We start from the raw sequence: 25,645 nt of genomic DNA, 5'->3' as shown, positions 1-25,645 counted from the left end.
TAGCAGCAGTTTATCGCGTTCTTTAAACATCTGCACTTAAACGTGAATCTTTATTTTTATTTAAATACAAATACGACTGGAACTGAATGCAAGGGCACAATTGCCATTAAAGGTGAATATTTACTTTTTTTCTGAACAAATACGATTGGCGCTGAATGCATCACAACAGACCTGTTACTTTAAGACCATCCGCTTGTTTTGACAACGGAACTTCTCAAGGAAGTGGAGACATGTGTCATTTCTTATTGAAGGGGAGGGTGGAGGACATGGTTCCGTATCAACAGTTCACGGTACAGCAAGATTCCAGACTTGGATGGCGGTAGCACCGAGAGAGAAAGAGAGGGGTAATTTGGATGGCAATCTCTCTCCCCTGTACACAAACACACACACACACATGAGGACATGAGGAGGTGGCTGCTTGTATGGTATGTAAATGCTGGCGCTGACGTTGCGGTCATGTGCTCGGGTGCGGGGCTGCCTTCCCCGATGGTGTTACATTCCGCGCTGCGATTCATTGTAACCAGGAGAAGCGCTACAATGTATCCAGGTAGGAAAGTTTGGCCGGCTGCCGGGACGACCAGGGGGGAGGGAGTGGGAAAGAAAGAAAGGAAGGGGGGGAGAGAAGCGGGCCGCCTGTCCGTCCCTTGCGTTTCCGATCACCACCCCCCTCTCCCCGCTCCCCAGCCCCCTCTCCTCTACTCTCCTCCCGGGGCCGCGGCCAGAGGCAGAGCGGGAGCCGACTGAAACATGTCTCCGACTGGACGCTTCGGAACATGGCCGCGGTGTTGGTGGTGGTGGTGGTGGTGGCTGCTGCTGCTTCCTTGCACGCTGTCTGTCTGTCTGTCTGTCTGCCCGCCCGTCTGTCTGTCTGTCTGTCTGTCTGGGCCCCCGCTCGGCAGCGCTTCCAGCCCGGGCTTTCATGTCTTCACAAGTCTGGGGGTGGGGGTGGGGGTGAGTGGAGGGTGTTTACCAAGGATCCTGTAGCGGAGCTCTGCTATAGGATCGTTGGTGTTTACCGTGTTTGGCGGCTTTTGTGTGCGCGGTCTCGCCTTGAGTTGAGGCTACTTGGGCGAGTGGGCGGGGGAGGGTGGTGGTGGAGTTGTGGCCCTGGGTTTAGAGGTTGGGGTAGGGGGGAGGGCGTGGTCTTACGGTCAAGGGTGGCGGGTGAAAGGGCAAGGGAGGCTGAAGGGGGAGGGGAGACAGTTGAATGGCAGTGAGTGAGTGAGTGAAAGTTGAAGGGGTGCAGGTGAATGACTGTGGGGTGGTGTGGGTGGGGTGGTGTGTGTGTGTGGGGTGGTGTGTGTGGGGTGGTGTGTGCGTGCGTGGGGTGGTGTGTGTGTGCGTGGGGTGGTGTGTGCGTGGGGTGGTGTGAGTGGGGTGGTGTGTGTGTGCGTGGGGTGGTGTGTGTGTGCGTGGGGTGGTGTGTGCGTGGGATGGTGTGTGCGTGGGGTGGTGTGTGCGTGCGTGGGGTGGTGTGTGCGTGCGTAGGGTGGTGTGTGCGTGGGGTGGTGTGTGCGTAGGGTGGTGTGTGGGTGGGGGGTGTGTGTGTGTGTGCGTAGGGTGGTGTGTGTGCGTCGGGTGGTGTGTGCGTGGGGGGGTGTGTGTGTGCGTGGGGTGGTGGTGTGTGCGTGGGGGGTGTGTGTGTGCGTGGGGTGGTGTGTGTGTGTGGTGCGTGGGGTGGTGTGGGTTGGTGTCGTGGGGTGGTGTGTGTGCGGGGTGGTGGTGTTGTGTGGTGCGTGAGGTGGTGTGTGTGTGCGTGGGGTGGTGTGTGTGTGCGTGGGGTGGTGTGTGCGTGGGGTGGTGTGTGCGTGGGGTGGTGTGTGTGTGCGTAGGGTGGTGTGTGCGTGGGGTGGTGTGTGTGTGCGTGGGGTGGTGTGTGTGGGGTGGTGTGTGAGTGGGGGGGGGTGGGGCTAGGAATAGGTGATGGGTGCGAAAACGGAAGGATGAAGGCGATGTGGGGGCAAGAGGTTAGGAGTGGGGTGGGGAGGAAGGGATGGTGGTGGAGAGGTCAGGTGAATGTTTGGGAGAGGTTTTGTGGGGAGGGGTGTGGTGGAGTGCGAGCAAGGTGGGGGGAAGGGGTGGGTCTATGATTGTAAGCAAAGTTGGATATGATTGTTGGTGGAGGGGATGGAAAAGCTGGAAGAAGTTGGATTTTTACTTTCTTAAACTAAATTTGTTCATTTGAAGCCCAAACAATTGTACTGTTGAATCAGTGGATGAATCAAAGGCCGTGATGTGTCAGAGCCTCAGTGTGTGGTGACGGTAGCAGCTGGGTTTGAGACTACAGGGCTTTTGTTCACTCACTACGTGGAATTTAAATTTTCCACAGTGCCAGCTCGTAGTACCTTTGCCCTGTGCCCCAAGGGGTTGAGGAACAAACAGTTCTATTCCCCCCGTGTGTACAGCCTAGCAAGTGGGTGTATACTCACCCTGTCCCCCTGGGTTTATCCCCTACTCAGGACAGTCACAATCCATGACAGAAATTGTTACACATTTATGGATTTGTTTGTGGGCCCTTTTCCTCCCCTGTGAAATCGCTCAAAGTGACACCTTTAGTAATATTTCCCTGAAACTTTGAAACCATTTTCATTGAATCCTGAATGTGAATGAGAGGAGGTGAAATAATTGGATACGATCACTATGCTTGCGAGACATTTAGAGAGGTATTTGAATTTGAATAGTCCAGACCAGAGAAAGATTAGTGAAGTGGGCATAGACAAGGCAGGCTGAGAAGCCTGATTCAGTGCTATGAGACTCTAAGGATGCGTGTGTCCTGTTTATAGCAAGGGGATCTAACATCTTCAACCTTGCTGTGTGATCCTGATATTTGTCTGGTAAAATATTGGAAGCAAGAATTTTTTATTTTCATGACGGAGTTGGACTGAGCTCTGAGGGCTAAAGGAATCGATGGATTGGGGGAAAAAGCAGGAGCAGAGTACTGATGTTAGACGATCTGCCATGATCATATTGAATGGTGTTGCTGGCTCGAAGGGCCAAATAGTCTACTCCTGTACCTATTTTTCTATGTCCTATGTTTCTATAGAGCACATATAAGCACAATGTTTAAAGTACTGAGAATTGTTCATAAATATATTAGGTCTATATGGTGGCACAGTGGCGTAGCGGTATAGTTGCTGCCTTACAGCGCCAGGGACCCGGGTTTGATCCTGACCACAGGTGCGGAGTATCTATGTATCTCGAAAGTCTGTTTATGAGGGAGTTAGATGTGGCCCTTGTGGCTAAAGGGATCAGGGGGTATGGAGAGAAGGCAGGTAGGGGATACTGAGTTGGATGATCAGCCATGATCATATTGAATGGCGGTGCAGGCTCGAAGGGCCGAATGGCCTACTCCTGCACCTATTTTCTATGTATCTGTGTCTAACCTAAAGCTTTGCTTAATCTGGTAATGTGTCAATTGGTTATCTCTGAATATATAAAACTATGAAAATTGTATGAAGGTTATGTAACACTTAAGATGCTTTATTATGCTCACTTGATCGTAGTTTGAAACCAACTCAAATTGTCCAATAAAACTGCAAAAAAATCCAAACGCTAGATTACAACAAAAAATCAGTTTTAAATTGTATTTGTACAAATGAACAATTTGTATTAGACACTGCATCCTCCAAGCCTCTCAACATTTGCACAGCAGATCTTCTTTTAGATCTCCATGTTCTCTCAGTGCATTAAATGGGAATATATAATTGTTATGTTTTCTTGGACATTTTAAGTTGTAGTTCAGCCAAAATTAAATTTAAGGGATAAAACAGTTATTACTTTTTCTTTTTGAAAAACATATTTTTCCTTTGGCTGTGTTTGTAATTGTCTTGTCACCAGTGTGGGGAGCTGCAGTTGCATATTCCCGGCCTGTGTCAGTCCATCACTGCGACTGACAAAATCTACTGATCTCCACACTCTTTATTCCTGAAAATGTGGTGAATACAAGGGTTAATTTCAACTGTACCTGTAAGCAGAAAATACAGGAAACACTCCACTGGTTTGACAGCATGTGTGGAGAGAGTAAACCAGAGTTCAGGTTTTTGGTCCGAGCCCCTTCATCAGCTCTCTTTCCCAGTTCTGACGAAGTTACTTTAGCCTGAAATATTAAACGTGTTCTCTCGCCACAAATGCTGCCTGACCCGATGAGTATTTCCAGCAATTTTAGTTTTTATTTTGATGTTTCCAGCATCTGCTGTTTTGATTTTCATTCTTCTTTAAAGAGTGTTTAAATTCTACTCATTTGTTTCTGCTGATGTTGAAAATTGGATGTCTTCGTTGAATATCCTGCAGACATTTTGTCTGAACCGTGCTTCTATACTGTTTAACTAGTTGATCATTTTGCAAAGAGACTGAATTCAGGATATTAATTGAAGTTAAAAGATTGCAAGAGAATGAAGGGTGAACATCCAACATTGCATTCCGATGGAATGAATCTCCACTTATTCTGTGCATCCTTTTAGGTTCCCAAGCAAGAAATGATTAAATCTATGGATGAAATGATTGTTTGTGTTATTACATTTAAGGGGCAATTGACAGGTACTTATGGAGGCAAGGCAAGACTGCAGATCCGGGCACCTTGCGTGGAACACACAGTGCTAGAATAACTCAGTGGGTCAAGCAGCATCTCTGGAGGGTCTAAATAAATGATGTTTTGGGTCAAGGCCCCTCATCAGATGTTGTTACCTGTGGGCGGAGCACCAAGGCAAATTGCTTGTATGTGAATACTTGGCTAATAAACTTACTTGCTTAAATCAGACTTGAGTCAAAACATCGCCTATCCTGGGTGACTTCAGTACTTTGTGTTCCATGGAAGGGTAAGGTACTAATGTGGACAAATGTGATCACCTTAGATGGGCAAAGAAGTTGGCATGGGCAAGTGGGCCGAAGACCTGTGTCTCTGCCTCTAGTATACTTGCATCTAAAGGGTGAGGCTTGGGCTGTTGTTGGGAAGGGAGGAAAATAAAGATCACTTGCATCCAATATAAGTTTGAATGGAGATTATGCTGGAATGTGGAGCAAAGAAATGAGCTACCGTAAGTACTAGGTAGGTCTAGCAGCATCAGTGGAGGGAAACGGACAATTGATGTTTTGGCCGAGACTCTCAGAACAGGATGTTCCCATCATTTCCCCAATTTGTATCTTTCAGATTGAATATTGTGATAGGGAGCTTTATATTTTTTAACTTTGAAAGTGTTGTGTTCTGAAGCCTGGTGGCAGTGAGAAGGTAAGTGAACTGTGTCCACCAGGGGTGACAGTAATCCGGTACAGGCCGGCACAGCGTTCCCCAAAGAAATATAGCAGGCAATCAGTACGAACAAATTAAATGAACAACATTAACGATACAAAAAGAAAGTGCTGGAGCATCTCAGCAGGTCAGGCAGCATATGCAGCATACTCCTGGTGGCGGCGCGACTCGTTGCAGCGGCTCCTACAGCCTGTCTGTCTTTTTTTTATTTTTGTCTAGTTAAATGTAGTGTTTGTGTTTTTTTAAATCGTGGGGCTGGCCGGCCTCGGAGCGTGGGGAGCGGTGGTGACTCGCTGCTGCGACTCGACTCCTGGGGCTCGGAGGCTCCAGCAACGCAGCCGCAGGTCCGGTGGACCGGGACATCGGGAGCTCGCGGGTCTGGGTGGAGAGAGAGACCGCTTCCCGGAGCTCCCGCAACGCGACTTCTCCAGCCCGTGTCGCGGGGTTGGAACGACCCGGACCGGGACCGTACATCATCCGGCGCGGCTTCATGGCCGTGGGACTCACCATCGCACGCTGGGGCTCCGACCTTGTACTTTCAGACCGGGAGCGGGGCCGTAAATCGCCCCGCGCGGCCTAAAATGGCCGTGGGACTTAGCATCACCCGCCTGGGGCTTGGACATCGGGAGAGAAATTGAGAGCAGGGGAGAGAAAAGACTTTGCCTTCCATCACAGTGGGTTCACTGTGATGGATGTTTGTGTGAATTTAATTGTGTGTATGTCTGTAGGACATTGTTTTTGTTTGTATGGCTGTGGAAACAAAATTTCGTTTGAGTCTCACTGGGGCTCAAATGACAATAAATTTGTATTGTATTGTATTGTATATGTGGAGGCAAATGGACAATCGATGTTTCAGATTGTGACATCCGGTCCTGATGCAGGTTAACAAAACGTTGTCTGTCCATTTCCCACAACAGATGCTGCGTAACCTACTGAGTTCCTCAAGCAGCTCATTTATTCCTCTGGATTTTTGTTTACAAGTTTAAATAATGCTGTCTCATGAGATCTTTTGTATCATAAATTCAGATTATATCAGATATAAACTGTTCTCGTGTGTGGATGATAGCCAGGAATACTCGTGCCTTGATCAGTGTCCCTACCTGAAAACACCAACCATCCCTTTGCATTCACAGAAGCTGCTTAACCTATTAAGTTCTTCCTGCAGTTTATCTTTTGCCCCAGATTCCAGCATCTGCAGTCTCTCGCATCTCAATTCTCGTTTAAAATGTCGGGTGGAATGCATGGTGATGTAGGAAATTTCAATTTTAAACATTAGATATCATGCAACAATTCTTTAATTGCTAGAATAGTTAAGTGAAGAAATGTATCTGAACATTGTTGCGAAGAGTAATGACATGTTGCGTTATTGCATGCAGCTTTCTGCACGCCCATGCACGCATTCACGTCTGATTAGCCTAATCGACACTTAATGTACTCTCTTTTTGGGTTTAAAGTTTTAAAGTATAGGAGATGACTAAACTTTTGTTTGCAAGGTTTTCTTTTTCCTCAGTTAACTCAAACGGGTGATATTGTATTACTGATTAGATTTATGCATTTTGCTTGGGCTTGGGCTAAATAGGTGTTTATCTAGGTTTTATGAATATCTCCGTGAGCTTTTTATAAACAACTCCAAGTGCATTTGCTGAGAATTTTATGACAGTGTATCTACGTGAATACATTACTGGACTATTGAGGGAGTGCCGCGTAGGTTCACGAGGTTAATTCCTGAGATGGTGGGACTGTTATATGTTGAGAGAATGGAGCGACTGGGCTTGTATACACTGGAATTTAGAAGGATGAGAGATTTCTTATTGAAACATATAAGATTATTAAGGGATTGGACACGCAAGAGGCAGGAAACATGTTCTCAATGATGGGGGAGTCCAGAACCAGGGGCCACAGTTTAAGAATAAGGGGTAAGCCATTTAGAACAGAGATGAGGAAAAGGTTTTTCACCCAGAGAGTTGTGAATCTGTGGAATTCTCTGCCTCAGAAGGCAGTGGAGGTCAATTCTCTGGATGCTTTCAAGAGAGTGTTAGTTAGAGCTCTTATAGATAGCGGAGTCAAGGGATATGGGGAGAAGGCAGGAACGGGGCACTGATTGTAGATGATCAGCCATGATCACAGTGAATGGCGGTGCTGGCTCGAAGGGCCGAATGGCCTACTCCTGCACCTATTGTGTATTGACAGTGTGGAGACCTTGTTCACGATGTGACTCCAATAAATGTGAGGCAATCTGCATATTTTGTCATCTGGGCTCCATGTTTACTGTGTTGTGTATAATTTGATATTGTACATTTCTGCTGTAAAGTAATTTTGTAGAAAGTGGTTGTGGTTGTCAAAGTTTTAGTAAAGTTGGGGTTTAGTGTGTGTTGATTTGAAGGTTGTGACTGACATGGAATAAAGCCAGAGCACAGCACAAGATTCAGTGGGTACAGTGGCATACTGATTAAATTACTATGGCCAAAGGCATAGACGGGGAGCCAGATACGTGAGTTCAAATCCTACCATGGTAGTTAATTAAATAAATCTGGTATGGAACAACTGGATAGTCTTTTAAAGTAACTGTGGTTTATTATTATTCTTCAGTAGAGGAAATTTGCTAGCTTTTGAAGAAGGATCACAGCCGAAAACGTTGTCTATCTATTCCCTCCATAGATTGATTAATTGATTGAAAGATACAGCATGTAAACGGGCCCAACGGCACACCGAGACCACGCAACCACTGATCACCCTATCAAATTAGTTCTATGTTGTCTCAATTTTGCATTCACTTCCTACATACTAGGAGAATTTACAAAAAGCTGGAGTAACTCAGCGGGACAGGCAGCATCTCTGGAGAGGAGGAATGGGTGAAGTTTTGGGTCGAGACCCTTCTCCGAATTTACAGACATCACTTAGCGTACAAACCTACGCGTCTTTTGGTATGTGAGAGGAAACTGGAGCACCCAGTGGAAACCCACACAGTCACAGGGAGAATGTCCAAATTCCACGCAGTCCAAGGTCAGGATTTAACCAGGTCCCCAGCACAGCTCTATCAAAGGCTGGCTGATCCAGCCAGGAAAATGGAGGAGGACTGACTGAACTTTGTGCCTTCCACCACAGTGATGAATGCTGTGGTGGATGTTTTTGTGTTAAATTTTTATTGTCTATTGTGTGTTCTTTTTTTATAGTACCGCTGCTGGCAAGTTCATTTCACTGCACGTTACTGTGTAGGTGATGAATAATCTGACTATTGACTATCCAATACGTTCCTTTTGTTTATGAGCAAAAAACTGTTTATTTTTTGTTGTTCAGCCATCATTCTCAGATCAGAGCAATAAAGACACTTGAGACACTAGACACCAATGTTTGAAGAAGGCTCCCGACCCGAACGTCTGTCTATTTCCCTCCGCAGATGCTGCCTGGCCTTGCGAGTTTCTCCGGCACTGAATGGACAGTAAATGTTGGCTTTGCAAGTGATGTTCCACATACGTGGATGATTCAGCAATAGGTTGAGTGTGGTGTGCTTTTCACTGACCCACGATTTGTGCTTTAAACTATGACTAATTTCTTGCAAAACTCCTTGCAACTTTAGTGGCTTTGAACTTTCCTGTCTGGCTAGTTTGTTTCTTCATCATCCAGTTGGTGGTGAATAACATCCTGCTGTCAATTTAGTAACTGAGCAGAAAGGATAAGGGTTTTAATGTCACTGTTTTTCTAACTGTGGAAATCTGAGTGTTGGGCATGAAATGGGTTTAATCTTAATATTTGTTGCTGCCTCAAAACAACTCCTGACAGCCCATTCCCAGTACCTTTAGAATAAAATAGGGCAAGAAAGAGTTAATTTTCCACATGAGTGTGTTCTTATTTCCACGTCTCAGTATATCCCCTTGTAGAATTGGTTTAGTTTTTATTGGGAATTAGAAAGAAGCATTCTTTAGTCATCATCACTCACTTGTTAAATGGCATTTGAGCGGCAGGCATCCATGTACTTGGCCTCTCTGAAATATTATCTATTATTGTGCATAACATTTTTGTGCTTGTAACGAGAATAAGCAATTGTAATAATCTGAATGGAATTTTACTGACAGAAGTCAAAACAAACATGTTAATCAGTAGATGCAAGAGACTGCAGATGCTGGAATCTGGAGCAAAAGATAAACTTCTGGAGGAACTCAGCGGGTCGAACAGCATCTGCGGAGGCAAAGGGATAGTCAACTTTTTGGGTCGAGGTCTTACATTAGCACTCCGTGTGTAGAGGGAAGATGGTCAGTGATTAGAAGTGAGAGCTAGGGCCTTGTACTTCAGTGGGAAGGTGATAGATGGAACCATATAAGCAGATGAATCCAGATGGTGAAATGGGATGTGTTGAGACAGGCTTGTAGGTGATAACTGGAAACGAATAAAGGAGAGACTTCTGTTAACTGTAGGAGTTGTTATTCCACTCAAATTTGTCCAGTTTACAGTTGAAATATATTTGTTGTATTTTGTGCTGACATTTATAAAATATAATTTTTTTGTGATGCAACTTAGAAATGTAAATGCTTATTATTTTCCTTTAAAACAAATTTTGAATGAATTTTAAGTATTTTCACGGCAAAAAATAGATTTTAATTTATTTCTCCCTTTAACAGTTTAGCTGTTGATTTGATAATGTCCACTGCATCTGAGATTACCTTTTTTAAATGTCTGGCTCAACTAACCTTGGGGATAGCTAAAATGTCCTACAGTCTCATGGCTATAAAATTGGCCGTTTCCTCATTCATTTTTACCTGAACTGCTCATGGGTTTCACAGCTTTGAATTCTCGGCCTTTGTTACCAAGAAAACTGTTGTCGTTTCAAAACTCCCAAGTCTAACAGATGGTCATTCATGGTTAAATTTTGCTGTTAATTTGTAACAGTAAGAATACCGTTATTAATTCACAAAATTGTACATTGGTTGTGGGAACTTCACTGCATTTACCTATGTATTTTGAACATGGGCTGAAGCCATACTCTTTATTGATCTGACATTTTTCAGCTTTTAAAAATATTCACTATTTCAGAATTGGAAAATATCCGTAAAAATATTAGGGTTTGCTGCCATTAGAACTAAACATTAAGACTAATTAATTAAAAGAGTGTGTGCTTGTTGTTTGTGTGGGATTAGTTTAAAATAACTGGTCATCCATTGTTGCCTTGACAACAGTCACACTAAAGCTTCGGTCATGCTGCTCCTGTTTATCTGTGTTAAACAAAACATTTCTCGCAGTTAACCAATATCATGACATATCTCAAAGCGTTATTCCATGTGGAGGAGTCCCCCATTGATGACCCCTTCTCCCGTCTTCAACGGACCCCCTCCTCTTGGACTCCCCCTCATGGCCCTCTTCCGGCTTTAGACCTTTTTATTTTAAACTGCCGGCGGGACATTAACCGCCTCAACTTCTCCACTCCCCTGTCTCACTCTAACCTCTCCCCCCCTGAACGTACAGCCCTCCACTCGCTCTGTAACAACCCAAACCCACCGACAAGGGAGGTGCCGTGGAAGTCTGGCGCGCTGATCTCTACAAGGCTGAAGCCACGCGCCAACTCCCAGACACCTCCTCCTACTTATCCTTGGACCATGACCCCACAGACGAGCACCAGGCCACTATCTCTAGCACCATCACTGACATCATCAACTCCAGCTCCCTGCCCTCCCAAGCCTCCAACCTCATCGTTCCCCAGCCCCGCACAGCCCGATTTCACCTTCTCCCCAAAATCCACAAACCTGACTGTCCTGCAAACCCATTGTCTCTGCCTGTTCGTGCCCCACCGAACTTATTTCCACATTCCCTCCCTACCTATGTTCAAGACACCTCACATGCTCTTCGTCGACTCCAGGACTTCCATTTTCTAGGCCCCCATTCCCTCATCTTCACCATGGATGTCCAGTCACTCTACACCTCCATCCCCCACCAGGAGGGTCTGAAGGCCCTCTGTTTCTTCCTCGACCGGAGAACCAACCAAACCCGTCTACTGATACTCTCCTCCGCCTAGCGGAGCTGGTCCTTACCCTTAATAACTTTTTGTTTGACTCCTCCCATTTCCTCCAAATACAAGGCGTAACTATGGGCACGTGCATGGGCCCCAGCTATGCCTGTAGGGTACCCTTGATGGGTACGTTGAACAATCCTTGTTCGAGGCGGACCGTGGCCCTATCCCCGAACTCTACCTCCACTACATCGACGACTACATTGATGCTACCTCCTGCACCCACACACAACTCACTGACTTCATCCATTCCACCACTAACTTCCATCCGGCATTCAAATACACCTGGACCATTTCTGACATTTCCCTACCATTTCTTGACCTCACTATCTCCATCGCAGGTGATAGACTCCTGATCAACATCCACTATAAACCCACTGACTCCCATGGCTGGTACACAAAATGCTGGAGAAACTCAGCGGGTGCAGCAGCATCTATGGAGCGAAGGAAATAGGCGACGTTTCGGGCCGAAACCCTTCTTCAGACTGATGCTCAACCACTGACTCCCATGGCTATCTGGACTTCACTTCTTCCCACCCTGCTTCCTGTAAGGACTCCATCCCCTACTCCCAATTCCTCCGTCTATGCCGCAGAATGAGGTGTTCCAGACCAGGGCATCGGAGGTGTTCCTGACCAGGGCATCGGAGATGTCCTCATTCTTCAGGGAACGGGGGTTCCCCTCTTCTACCATAGATGAGGCTCTCCCCTGTCTGCTTTCCGCAGAGACCACTCCCTCCGTAATTCCCTGGTCAATTCGTCCCTTCCCACCCGAACCACCCCCTCTCCGGGCACTTCCCTTGCAACTGCAAGAAATGCTACACTTGTCGCTTTACCTCCCCCCTTGACTCCATTCAAGGACTCAAGCAGTCTTTCCAGGTGTGGCAGAGGTTCACCTGCACCTCCTCCAACCTCATCTATTGCATCCGCTGCTCTAGGTGTCAGCTGCTCTACATCGATGAGACCAAGCGTAGGCTTGGCGATCGCTTCGCCAAACACCTCCGCTCGGTTCGCAATAACCAACCTGATTTCCCGGTGGCTCAGCACTTCAACTCCCCCTCCCATTTCCGAATCCGACCTTTCTGTCCTGGGCCTCCTCCATGGCCAGAGTGAGGACCACCGTAAATTGGAGGAGCAGCACCTCATATTTCGCTTGGGCAGTCTACACCCCAGCGGTATGAACATTGACTTCTCCAATTTCAGGTAGTACTTACGTTCTCCTCCCCTTCTCAGCTTTCCCTCAGCCCACTGGCTCCACCTCTTCCTTTCTTCTTCCCCCCCCCCCCCCACCCTCACATCAGTCCGAAGAAGGGTTTTGGCCCGAAACGTTGCCTGTTTCCTTCACTTCATAGATGCTGCCTCACCCGCTGAGATTATCCAGCATTTTTGTCTACCTTCATGTTTTCTGGGCCTCTTTTCTATCATTCGATAATTTGATGTACTGTGAAGTTTTTATTGGCTTAATTCTGCATTAGTAGAGTATCTTACGTTGGTTTCATCTGTTTGCATTTCAGATTTTGTTTCTAACTTCATAATGTGTGGAACTCTACCAATATCAATGATAGATGCAATCTAATTTTGTTTAGAATCAAAAAATGTAAAAACAGACATCCTGTTTTTAGAAATGGCGTAAGACTAATCAGTCGGGTCATTTAAGGTAAACACAAAATGCTGGAGAAACTTAGCGGGACAGGCATCATCTCTGGAGAGTAGGAATGGGTGACGTTTCGGGCCGAGACCCTTCTTCAGACGACCACGTCTTAACCCAACCAAGTTCTCCAGGTCATTTAAGGGAACTGCGAGTGTGGCCAGGGATGTGTTTGGGTCTTTGATATTAGCTGCTTTTTGGGGAAATGGTGGGGATGTCTATACCAGTGATGGAGCGGGCAACATCCACTCCTTTGTTTTTTGGCATTTGATTTACCGCAACAGGCATCTGTGGAGGCAAAGGCTGCACAATGAGTCAGTACACCTGTAGAAGTTCGATCCATGTGGTATTTGGCACCATTCACGTGGTGAATCTGTGGAATTAATTGCCACAGAAGGCTGTGGAGGCCAAGCCAATGCATATTTTTAAGGCAGAGGTAGATAGATTCTTGATTAGTATGGGTGTCGGGTTATGGGGACAAGGCAGGGGAATTCGGTTAGGAGGGAGAGATAGATCAGCCATGATTGAATGGTGGAGTAGACACTATCCTTTATGACCTTATGGAAAAACAAAAATAACTTTGTGTATCAGCCAAACTTTGATAGAGCTGTGCCAGGGACCTAGTTAAATCCTGACCTTGGGTGCTGCCAAAAGGCCTAATTCTGCTCCTATCACTAATGAACGTGCCGAATCTTCGCAAACCTCTGAGGGAGTAATGATGTTGATGAACTTTCTTTGTGGTGTCTTTTTCAGATGGCATCAGTGGAGAGAGAGAGAGGGCAAACTTTTCCCCGATGCATGGCAAATGTGTGAAAATTTGCTGCAAAAAGCAGTTAATGCAGGATCCTGACTCTGGTTTTACACCTGAAATGCTAACACCAATGCCCTCTTCACAGATGCCGCTGAACCCAAGTTTTTTCTGCATTAACTGCTTTTTGCAGCAGATTTTCAAGCAATTGCCAGGCATCAGGAAAATGTTTGCCCTCTTTCTCCACTGATGGGGATGGTGATTCCAACCTGCACCCGTGTTCACGTAATATAATCCTTACGCATGTCTGCATTGTCACTTTTTGAAATACAAAAACAAAGTCAGAGCAAATTATTGGTTTGCAAATCTAACCAAAATTGCTGTGAGGATGCAGCACACTTCTCTGCAACAACGGAAGACAGCCACTTTTCATGTGATTTCTGGCCTTCAGGGAATATGCAGACACTCCCGACTTATGTGAGGGTTATATTCCGTTAACCCTTGCTTAAGTTGGAACCACCATCCCCACCCCGTGTCCAAAGTAACTTGGAGTATTAATTGTCTCGACTGCGTCTGAGGCACTCTCGGTAGCGCATGGCCTTCTGAATCAGGACCGTTGCCATTGCTGGCTTGTTTCCAATGTAAACCTGAGTGATCATTCAGTGTTGTGGAAAGTTCAAACTGCCTTGATTGCGCAAGGGGCTGAGTTCAGAATTGTTGACGTAAGTGCACGTTTATGTAAGTCGCCTATTGTATCAATTGGGGAGTGTCTGTACTCTAGAAGCTGGAAGACTTGAAATAAAATGAAATGCTGGGACTTTTCTCACAACAAAGATGAGTAGCAGTGGCATGGATGACGATTGCCTCCAGATTCTGCCAGGGCCCAGTTGGGTGTCATGATTTATCCTTCACAATATAGTCACCTTTCTGTTTTAAAAAGTGCAAGCACCCAAAGAGTGACTGGCTAGAAACTCAGGGCAACTCCTTTGGATTGATCAGAAGCACTATCTTTTTAATTCTTCATTGCCTCCTTTCTCACTCTGACCTCTGTGTCTTTTGGCCTCATTCACTGTATAACTTTTTGTTTTTTCTTGCTGCCATTCCTTCCATCGGTGAATACAATTGCACCCCCTTCCAGTGCACTTTAAGGAAAGCATCATCAAGGGGCTACATCAAATTAAGGAGAAAGCTTCACCTCAGCAACTGGGGGTGAAGATTCCCCTTGATTTCACAAGACAAACACTAACTCCACTTTATACTGAATATTCTGCTGTAGATACCAAATAGGAAGGTGTACACATTGCATGGTGAAAGCATCACCTCGCATACCTTTGCAATATGACATACCCTCCTTTTTTAGGAATATGAGTTTGCCCCGCCATGAACTTCTCCCACAGATGTCTTTCTGAAGCAGGTTGTGTTTTTGGATGCAAATTTCTTCTCAAGATGTCGGGCACATTGTCGCTTGATGCTACAGCAATGATTAGGGAAATATTTTTCTGTATGAATGCACTGTAGAAGGTTAATAATTCAGATGAGCTGAGAAATATGTTTATGTAATATATTATAATTGGTTTTATTAATAAGACAATACCCCATTTTGTGTTGGCTCATGTTGCATCTTAAATCGAGTAATAGTAGTATTAATGTTATTTTATAAATGTTGTAACTTGTAGGTTATCAAAAAAAAAGTTTTTTAAATTAAATTTAACAGTTTAAAGGAATGTTTTGGTTGTACTCAAGTTAAAACTGGGCTGCTGTGTATAGAGACTGGTGGCAATCTTTCCATTGAAATTAATTTGAGAGAGAGGTTCTATCTGTAAAAACCCATTAAATGAATGCCCAACTATCTTTTACACAGAATTGGATTAAAAAAAACAATTCTCTTTCTCAATCCTGTTCAGTGTGTTTCTCATTCCCGCACCTGACCTTGTGACTTTTTTCCCTTGTTATACGTTCTCCATATGGTTTGTCTTGCACTCTAGTCTCTGGAGCCTCAAATGCGAAGTGGTCTCATTGAGATGTTTCAATTGTGTCTGGTTTCATGCAAACGTGTTATTGCGCAAAGAACCTTTAAACTATATAAAGTCATCAGAAAAACTCACCAGATGAACAGACTGTTCACATTTATTTTGAGATTATTGCTAATTTTTTTTAATCCAAGGAAAAAAATGTATTTTATTCATCAGTAGGCAGAGAGTTAAGGATCATGGAACTGTTATAATGTTGTTGACAAAAAGCAAATACAAATGTGCTGTAAATCTCAAATAATCTGCATCTGATCGGATGCAGTATTTGGGACTGCACACTGAATTCACAAATAATCAGCTTTTTTCAATTTGTATCAAAATTGGTCACTTCTGAAAATGGCCAATTTATCAATTAGTAAGTTGAACCTCTTTGACTGTGTCGTGGTAACGGACGTCTTATTTAAATGTATCACGTGTTACTATGTCAGAAAGGTCAGAGGGCACATGTTACCGGTATTTAAATGAATGGCGGAATAAAAAAGCGTTTATGTTCAGTGTCCTTGAGATGTTTATTATATTCGGATCAAGACGAGGATCTGACATTGGCGATGCGGATGAACTAGTAATTGGTCAGTTCCGTTTTTGAAGCAGATATCATGTTTAACAAATGAGCTGGAATTAGAAGTTTGAATTCATTCAGCCTGAGTGGAGAAGAGAGTACTGTGAGTGAATTTGATGCCTACGCAGGTGGCCTTGGACTGTATGTTGAAGGAGAAACTCCAGCGCAGCTCACAGGATGGAGACCATTGTTCTTGTACATTGCTGGAGCTTCAGTTCGGAAGACTTTCAAAACACCTCCAGAGACAGGAGGCAAAGTAGATTATGCGATGGCTGTTGCTGCTTTGTAGAAGCATTATGTGGTGCGAACAAATGCTACATTTCACCAAAATGTATTTAGCCAGATGACACACGGAGAGAGGGAAAGCATTGCTCAGTTTGTCACAGATTGCATCACGTTTCCGAGGGCTGCAACTATGGAGCTGAGTTGAAGAATGAAATCAGGGTTAAGGTTTGTACAAAGTTGCAAATCGAATGATTGCGATGCAAGTTGTTGAATAAATGTGACACACTAACATTAGGGGAAACACTGACAATTGCCGCATTATTTGAAGCCGTGGAAACTCAGTTTCAGACTATGAGATTAGATGGAGGAAGCCATATTAACAGGGTGACATCTACTGGCACTAGCAAGGGACATGGACATGGACATGTTAATGGTCATTCCAAAACTGAAAGTGACTGAGTATTTTAGATGTGAGAACTTTGACATTTTTGCCAAGGATTCATGTTGCTCTGCCAGGGGTCAAACATGCAGCAAGTGTGAGGGGGAAAAAATACCCATTTTGCAAAGAAGTGTCGAACCCCAGGCAAACCGAAGAGAGATGATGGATAAACAAATAGATTTGGAGGAAGATGGGGGCAGAGTCTGATACGATCAACATTTCCGCAATGTTGATGAAGGTCTGTGTGACGGTAAATGTGACGAAACACTGATGGATGCAGAACATGCCTTTGCTATCAACAATAAGCACGCAAAGGTGCCAGTGAGAATTGGAGGTGTGGGAGTAGACATTGCTATCACTTCCAGTATCTATTACTATGTTATTGATACTGTGGGAAAACTTAAAATGAAATAAGATAAGATATATGAAATAAGATACGATGCATTTCAAGAAATTGTGAGAAGAAATTGTATCCTTGTACAGCATCAAAAACCACCAGACAGTTGGATGTTTCAAGGACAGAGGTCCAAGCAGGAGATAAGCACTTAGAGCTGAATTTGTGGTCATCAAAGAGAAAGGAGAGACACTCATGAGCAGAGAGACTGCTCAACCATTAGGTGTGCTACACATTGGGATAAATGTGAACTCACTGAAGTCATATGTGGACTTAAAGGCAAAGTTCAAACTAGTATTTGAAGGCATTGGAAAATTAAGTGATCGTCAAGTCAAAATCAAGTTCAAGTTCAGTGAGTTTATTGTCATGTGTCCCTGTATAGGACAATGAAATTCTTGCTTTGCTTAAGCACACAGAACATAGTAGGCATTGACTACAAAACAGATAAGTGTGTCCATATACCATTATATAAATATATACACACATGAATAAATAAACTGATAAAGTGCAAATAACAGAAAGTGGTTATAAATCAGAGTTTTATCCGAGCCAGGTTTAATAGCCTGATGGCTGTGGGGAAGTAGCTATTCCTGAACCTGGTTGTTGCAGTCTTCAGGCTCCTGTATCTTCTACCTGAAGGTAGCAGGGAGATGAGTGTGTGGCCAGGATCCTACAAAATCCTGTAGCACAACCATGAGACAAGTAAATGAGGCAAGAATAAGAGAAAGGCACCCCATACCTACTGTCGATGAGGTCCTAGAAGGGCTATCTACAAGCATAGTATTTTCAAAGCTAGATCTAAAGTGGGGTTAACATCGGTTGGAGTCAAGGAAAATAATTACTTTTTGCAACACATTGTGAATTCTATCGATACAAGAGCAGCACCAGAGATTTACCAATATGAAATTAACAAGATAATTCAAGGGATTCCTGGAACTGCAAACATCTCAGATTATATCATTATTCATGGTACAGGTGCACAACCTTTTATCCGAAAGCCTTGGGACCAGACACTTTTCGTAATTCAGAATTTGTCGGTCTTCGGAATGGAATGTTTTTAGCGTAGATTTTAATGGCTGGCTCAGTGGTAGAGTGCTCGGCTCGTATCCGCAAGGTCGCGAGTTTGCGCCTTGATCCCGGCAGTAAACTCGGTCGCGAGTTTGAGTCTTCAATGTAGTTTTTTCTTGCAGAATAAATGTTTGTATGAAATGCAGTGTAGGAGAGGTGTACTGACTGTGTGGGCAGAACTTTGGAAGTGATTGCCCACCAGTCTAAAAAGCCGCTGTGTCTCCCTGTCCCTGGGATAGCAGGGGGCGATCAAACAGCACAATACCCCCCTCCCCCTCCAGAGGAATCCGCTCCCCGATGGGCCGCTACGGCGACAAGTGGCAGTTTGCCCACAGCCGGAGCTGCGCCCCCTCATCCGCCACCCCAAGAACAAGACGTACCTTGCACACCATCAGCTTCTGCCCCTACGTGTTCCTCTGGAGTTGGAGCGGGGCTGGGCTGGAGTTGCTGCTGGCTGTGGGTCTCTGGGATCTCCGTGCTTGCAGTGGGCCTGGGGGTCAGTGTCCCGTTGGTCCTGACGTCTCCGGCCACCCCCCTGGACTGGAGCTGAGACTGGGAACTGTACCGCCCTTGCCCCCTCCCTCTGCAACTGCAAACAACCCCACTCTCCTGCAAGGGCGGTACAGTTCCCGGAGGATGGCAGGTGGCCGGAGACATCAAGACCAACAGGAACCCGTTCCCCGATGGGCCCCTACGACGCCCCGAGCTGCGCCCCGTCATCCGCAACCCAGGTTCCTCTGTAGTTGGAGCGGGGCTGGGCTGCTGTTGGCTGTGGGTCTCTGGGATCTCCGTGCTTGCAGTGGGCCTGGGGGTCGATGTCCCGATGAGGGGGCGCAGCTCGGGGAACGGCTTCTGGTGGTCCTGACGTCTCCGGCCAGTTTGCAGTTTTCCTCTGGAGTTGGAACGGGGCTGGGCTGCTGCTGGCTGTGGGTCTCTGGGATCTCTGTGCTTGCAGTGGGCCTGGGGGTCGGTGTCCCGTTGGTCCTGACGTCGCCGGTAACTGGCACGGTCCTGCTGGTATCGCCGACTTGAAGACAGTGCAAAGCCCCCGCGCCGGTGCAGAGGGGAGGGAAGGGGTCACACACATGGCCGGGAAGCAGAGGGGTGTAGGTGGGGTGAAACTGAAGCGAACGACAATCTGCTGCTGCCTGCCCCGCTGAGTTAAAAAGTTCCCACGCAAGACTCACGAAACACTGTGTATCGTGAGTCTACCGTGGGAACTTTTTAACTCAGCGGGCAGGCAGCAGCATATTGTCAATTATTAACCCTCCCGCGCAATATACCCTCCTGTGCTTAATCTGCAATTAACCTTCCCTTTTATGAATGGGGATTTAGTTCCCCTTTCTTCGAGGACCGACCGGAGGTTCTGCTGTCACCTCTGCGGGCCGCCCTCGGTGAACGTTTTCAAGGACCTTTCTTCAAGGACTGAAAAAATGGCCACTATTCGGAGGTTTTCGTTATTTGGATCTTCGGATAAAAGGTTGTGCACCTGTACCATACATGAGGAACATGATGGGAGACTTGGGCAGATACTAGCTCAGTTGAAGGCTACTGGATTGGCAGTGAATGTGGACAAATGTTTGCTTGTGGTTTCAGAGTTGGTGTTTATGGGTCACAAGATGGCCAGGAATGGCATCAATCCAGCTGAGGGCAAGATTGAAGCTGTGAAAGTAAGGAGTTTTCTTGGTTTGGTGAGTTTTTTTGTGCAAGATTTATTCAAACCTAGCTACTGTGGCAGAGCACAGGAGGTTGACAAGGAATGAATGTGTACTTTGTGTTTGGTCTGGAACAAAGAGCTAACCACATTTCAGATGTTGAAACAGAGTTTGATGAGTGCCCATACTTTGGATACTATGATCCAATGGCGCCAACCCAAGTTATTGCCGATGCAAGTCCAGTGGGGCTGGGAGGGATACTTGTCGAGAAGCATGGGGGACAATTGAGAGTCATAGCGTATGCAAGCAGGTCATTGATGGAAGTAGAAAAAAAGATACTTCCAGACAGAAAAGGAGGCTTTGGCTTTGGAGTTGGAATGTGACCTTTCATGCTTACCTGTATGGCATTGAGTTTGTGTTGTGGATAGACCATAAACCGTTAGAGACGAACTGCTCCCCTCGATCCAAACCTGTGTGCCCAGATTGAAACATGGATGCTTGGACTCCAACAGTAAAAATACAGAGTGATTCACATCACTGGAAAGAACAACATACATTATCCAGATTGCTGAAGGTAGACAAGATGCAACGGTCTACACTGGAGACAGAAGCAGAATTGTTTGTAAGATTTGTCACAGTACACACTACACCATGGGCAATGAGAACAAGGGAAGCAGAAGAAGAGTCAGACGAGGATCCAGAACTACAAAATGTTACAAAGAGTATCCAAAGAGGTGACTGGCAGGAATGTCCACACAGGATATGTGCAAGCTATCAGAGATGAACTATGCATAATTGGAAAGTGTGTGTTGAGAGGAAACTGGATCGTAGTGCCAACAAAGCCGAGATCAAGGATGATCGCATTGGCTCATGAAGGACATTTAGGAGTTGTTGGAACTAAACAAAATCTCTGTGCAAAAGTGTGGTGGCCAGGGATGGAAAAAGATGTGGAACGACATGCGAGGTCAGATGGTAAGCAGACCCAATCCACCTGAGCCAATACAAAGCACATTGTTACGGACAAGACCATGAGAAGATGTTGTTGTAGGTCTTTTAGTCTAGTTATGATTGATTTACTATTACAGATATTATGAGTATGCGATAATGAAGTCTACAACATAATAGAGTCATAGGAGTGATACACTGTGGAAACAGGCCCTTTGGCAAAACTTGCCAAATGCACTATTGGCTGCTGTAGCTGCATGTTACATTTTAGGAGAGCACCAAATCTCTTTTGGATACCAACACTTTCTTGTTTCTAAGCCTAAAATAAAGCATCTGCTTTCATAGAAACATAGATAGAAACATAGAAAATAGGTGCAGGAGTAGGCCCTTCGAGCCTGCACCGCCATTCAATATGATCATGGCTGATCATCCAACTCGGTATCCCGTACCTGCCTTCTCTCCATACCCCCTGATCCCTTTAGCCACAAGGGCCACATCTAACTCCCTCTTAAATATAGCCAATGAACTGGCCTCAACTACCTTCTGTGGCAGAGAATTCCAGAGATTCACCACTCTCTGTGTGAAAAATGTTTTTCTCATCTCGGTCCTAAAAGATTTCCCCCTTATCCTTAAACTGTGACCCCTTATTCTGGACTTCCCCAACATTGGGAACAATCTTCCTGCATCTAGCCTGTCCAACCCCTTAAGAATTTTGTAAGTTTCTATAAGATCCCCCCTCAATCTTCTAAATTCTAGCGAGTACAAACCGAGTCTATCCAGTCTTTCTTCATATGAAAGTCCTGACATCCCAGGAATCAGTCTGGTGAACCTTCTCTGCACTCCCTCTATGGCAAGAATGTCTTTCCTCAGATTAGGAGACCAAAACTGTACGCAATACTCTAGGTGTGGTCTCACCACGACCCTGTACAACTGTAGTAGAACCTCCCTGCTCCTATACTCAAATCCTTTTGCTATGAATGCTAACATACCATTCGCTTTCTTCACTGCCTGCTGCACCTGCATGCCTACTTTTAATGACTGGTGTACCATGACACCCAGGTCTCGTTGCATCTCCCCCTTTCCTAATCGGCCACCATTCAGATAATTCAGTTGCATCTCCCCCTTTCCTATTCTTCCTATCAGCACAGATAATTTTACAATCTACGTATATAATCCATCTGTCAGTTTCATGTTTAATTACTTAAACTTCCTTTCCAACCTAGTTTTGTAATGCTCGCACACTTGGATACGATACGCTGCATCCATTTGTCTAAATGATTAATAATAACTGAAGCTCAAATACTGATCACAGAACTCCATTGGTTTTGCACAGTTGTTGTGCAAATGACTATTCTTGTGGTCTTCAGCCTCGATTAATCCAGGTTATCTGAATCCGATGAGCCCTAATTTTCATGATGTCTTACCTTTAGTACTTTTTGGAAATCTAAATGTACTTCATCCACTGGTGCCCCTGTGAGGGGTGCTCAAGAACAAGGTAACAAAATATTTGTTGAACACATTTGCCCTATTGCTTAAACCACGCTGACGTGCCTTTAACTTTGTGAATCTGGAACACAACCGCACAATCCTAATATTTACAACAGGTTGTTCATGAGTGAGATCAGGAATCTTTGTTCATATAAAATGTTGAAATCTGGAATCGTCATAGAATCACAGAGCAACACAACATGTGGATAGAGAACTGGCTGGCAAACAGGAAGCAAAGAGTAGGAGTAAACGGGTCCTTTTCACAATGGCAGGCAGTGACTAGTGGGGTACCGCAAGCCTCAGTGCTGGGACCCCAGCTATTTACAATATATATTAATGATCTGGATGAGGGAATTGAAGGCAACATCTCCAAGTTTGCGGATGACACTAAGCTGGGGGGCAGTGTTAGCTGTGAGGAGGATGCTAGGAGACTGCAAGGTGACTTGGATAGGCTGGGTGAGTGGGCAAATGTTTGGCAGATGCAGTATAATGTGGATAAATGTGAGGTTATCCATTTTGGTGGCAAAAACAGGAAAGCAGACTATTATCTAAATGGTGGCCGATTAGGAAAAGGGGAGATGCAGCGAGACCTGGGTGTCATTGAAAATAGGCATGCAGGTGCAGCAGGCAGTGAAGAAAGCGAATGGTATGTTAGCTTTCATAGCAAAAGGATTTGAGTATAGGAGCAGGGAGGTTCTACTGCAGTTGTACAGGGTCTTGGTGAGACCACACCTGGAGTATTGCGTACAGTTTTGGTCTCCAAATCTGAGGAAGGACATTATTGCCATAGAGGGAGTGCAGAGAAGGTTCACCAGACTGATTTCTGGGATGTCAGGACTTTCATATGAAGAAAGACTGGATAGACTCGGCTTATACTCGCTAGAATTTAGGAGATTGAGGGGGGATCTTATAGAAACTTACAAAATTCTTAAGCGGTTGGACAGGCTAGATGCAGGAAGATTGTTCCCGATGTTGGGGAAGTCCAGGACAAGGGGTCACAGCTTAAGGATAAGGGGGAAATCCTTTAAGACCGAGATGAGAAAAACATTTTTCACACAGAGTGGTGAATCTCTGGAATTCTCTGCCACAGAGGGTAGTTGAGGCTATATTTAATAGGGAGTTAGATGTGGCCCTTGTGGCTAAAGGGATCAGAGGGTATGGAGAGAAGGCAGGTACAGGATACTGAGTTGGATGATCAGCCATGATCAGATTGAATGGCGGTGCAGGCTCGAAGGGCTGAACGGCCTACTCCTGCACCTATTTTCTATGTATCTATGTAACATGGAAAGGGGCCCTTCCACCCACCGAGTGCATGCTAATCATCACCTTATCTTATCGCCCACCATTAAATAAAAAAATAAAAAAGTTGTGGATATGAGGTATTAGTTGAAATTTTGAAAATTACAGTCTAATAAAATCATCTGTTGGGCAGAGGAGATAAGAAATCGATGTACTAATCAGCCTGGAATATTGACTGGCATAACTTTCCATGTGACCAACGTCTGTTCCAGTGTCAACACTCTCCCATTTGTTCTCCCCTACAGACTCGAACCGTGTTACCCACTTGGACAGTAAGACCACATACGTCATGTTTTTGTTCAACAATTACAGGTTAGATCAATCCACCAGGTACACGAGCACTGTCCTACACACTAAGAATAATTTACAATTTTCCCAAAGCCAATTAACCTGCAGGCATGTACGTTTTTGGAGTGTGGGAGGTGGGGCCGCTGCGAGACGGTTGCCCTGCCAGCAACGTGTTAGTCAATTATACTTTAAAAAAATAATGTTTTAGTATGTCCAAATGGTTGTTTTAATGTCTCTCGGTGTGTCGTGGGGGGGGTGGTGGTGAGGGGGGGGGGGTAATGGGTGGAACCGCTTTCGGTCTCCTCCTCCACGGAGAGGTGACTTTTTCCATGTCGCCTCCCACGCGGCCTAACACCAAGGATTCGTGCGGCCTTTCCTGGAGACGGGCCCGGAGCTTCAGCAGCGGGCACAGCGTGAACTTTTCATCGCAGAGCGGGCGAGCCCTTGCTGGATGTCGCCGGAAGGGAGTGCTCCGATCGCTGGCCCGCGGCACCCTGAAGCCGCAGCTGCGGAGATTCCAGCTGGCGCGGCGTCCGAAGCCTGGGATCCCTCGTTGGGGATATGAGCTCCGACCGCCGGCCTGCGGCCTACGCCATCTTCAAGCCGCGGTCTCCGGTAGGGAAGCACCGATTCAGGACTTGCCTTGCCTGTACATCTGGCCGCCTGCAGCGGCGACTGCGGAGGCTTATGGTCCCGACCACGGGGAAAAGTGGAGGAGGACTGACTGAACTTTGTGCCATCCACCACAGTGATGAATGCTGTGGTGGATGTTTTGTGTTAAAGTTTTTTAAATTGTGTATTGTGTGTTTTTTTTAAATTATACCGCTGCTGGCAAGTTCATTTCACTGCACTTCATTGTGTATGTGACAAATAAATCTGACTATTGAACCAGAGCACCTGGAGAAAACCCACATGGTCACAGGGAGAACGTATAAACTCCATACAGACAGCACCTGTGGTCAGGATCGAACCCAGGTCTCTGGCGCCATAAGGCAGCAGCTCACCCTCTGCACTAATGTGCTGCCTGTTCTCTCACAATACCTGTGACTGTGTAGCCAGACATGTCTACAATGCTGTCTTTAATACAATACCACTATTATTGGAGAAATAGAGTCATAGTGTAGTGATGAGACAGAATGCATAAGATATATTGATAATCTGATTGAACAGTGCCAGAACAACACCCTTGCTCTCAATGATAGCAAGACTATGGAACTGATGACTTCAGGAAAGGAAATCTGAGGAATCGTGAAGCTGTCTTCATCGCTTGGGCGACAGTGAAGAGAGTCAACAACTGCAAGTTTCTGCTCATGTACATCTCTGAAAATTAGTCCTGGGTCCAGCAATGCGACGCACTCACAGTGAAAACTCATCCATGCCACTCCTCCCTCGGAAGATTAAGGACATTCAGTACGTCGCTGAAAACATTTCTGAACTTCCACAGCAAACATACTGACTGGTTGCATCATGGCCTGGATCGGTAACCCGAATATCCAGGAATGAAGGTGGTTGCAGAAAGTGGTACACATTTAGCAGTCCATCACTGGTACTGACCTCCTTGCCATTAAAAGGGATCTGCAAGGAGTATTGCCTCAAGAAAGGAGCTAATATCATCAAAG

The 25,645-nt window shown here is 45.5% G+C and overlaps 1 protein-coding gene across 2 annotated transcripts in view; it reads left to right on the top strand.

Moving 5' to 3' along the window:
- The first annotated feature begins 251 nt into the window (after positions 1-251).
- Positions 252-25,645, top strand: part of zhx2 (zinc fingers and homeoboxes 2) — an 87,058-nt gene continuing 61,664 nt past the window's right edge. Inside the window, exon 1 of one of the 2 annotated variants that reach the window (XM_033019093.1) lies at positions 252-425. The gene's annotated coding sequence lies outside the window, so the exon portion shown is untranslated. The other variant, XM_033019092.1, reaches the window with a different exon arrangement.

This window comes from Amblyraja radiata, chromosome 4 (assembly GCF_010909765.2).
Source record: "Amblyraja radiata isolate CabotCenter1 chromosome 4, sAmbRad1.1.pri, whole genome shotgun sequence".
Classification (NCBI taxonomy): domain Eukaryota; kingdom Metazoa; phylum Chordata; class Chondrichthyes; order Rajiformes; family Rajidae; genus Amblyraja; species Amblyraja radiata.
Note: the sequence above shows the minus strand (reverse complement) of the source record. Positions and strands in the feature narration are given on the sequence as shown.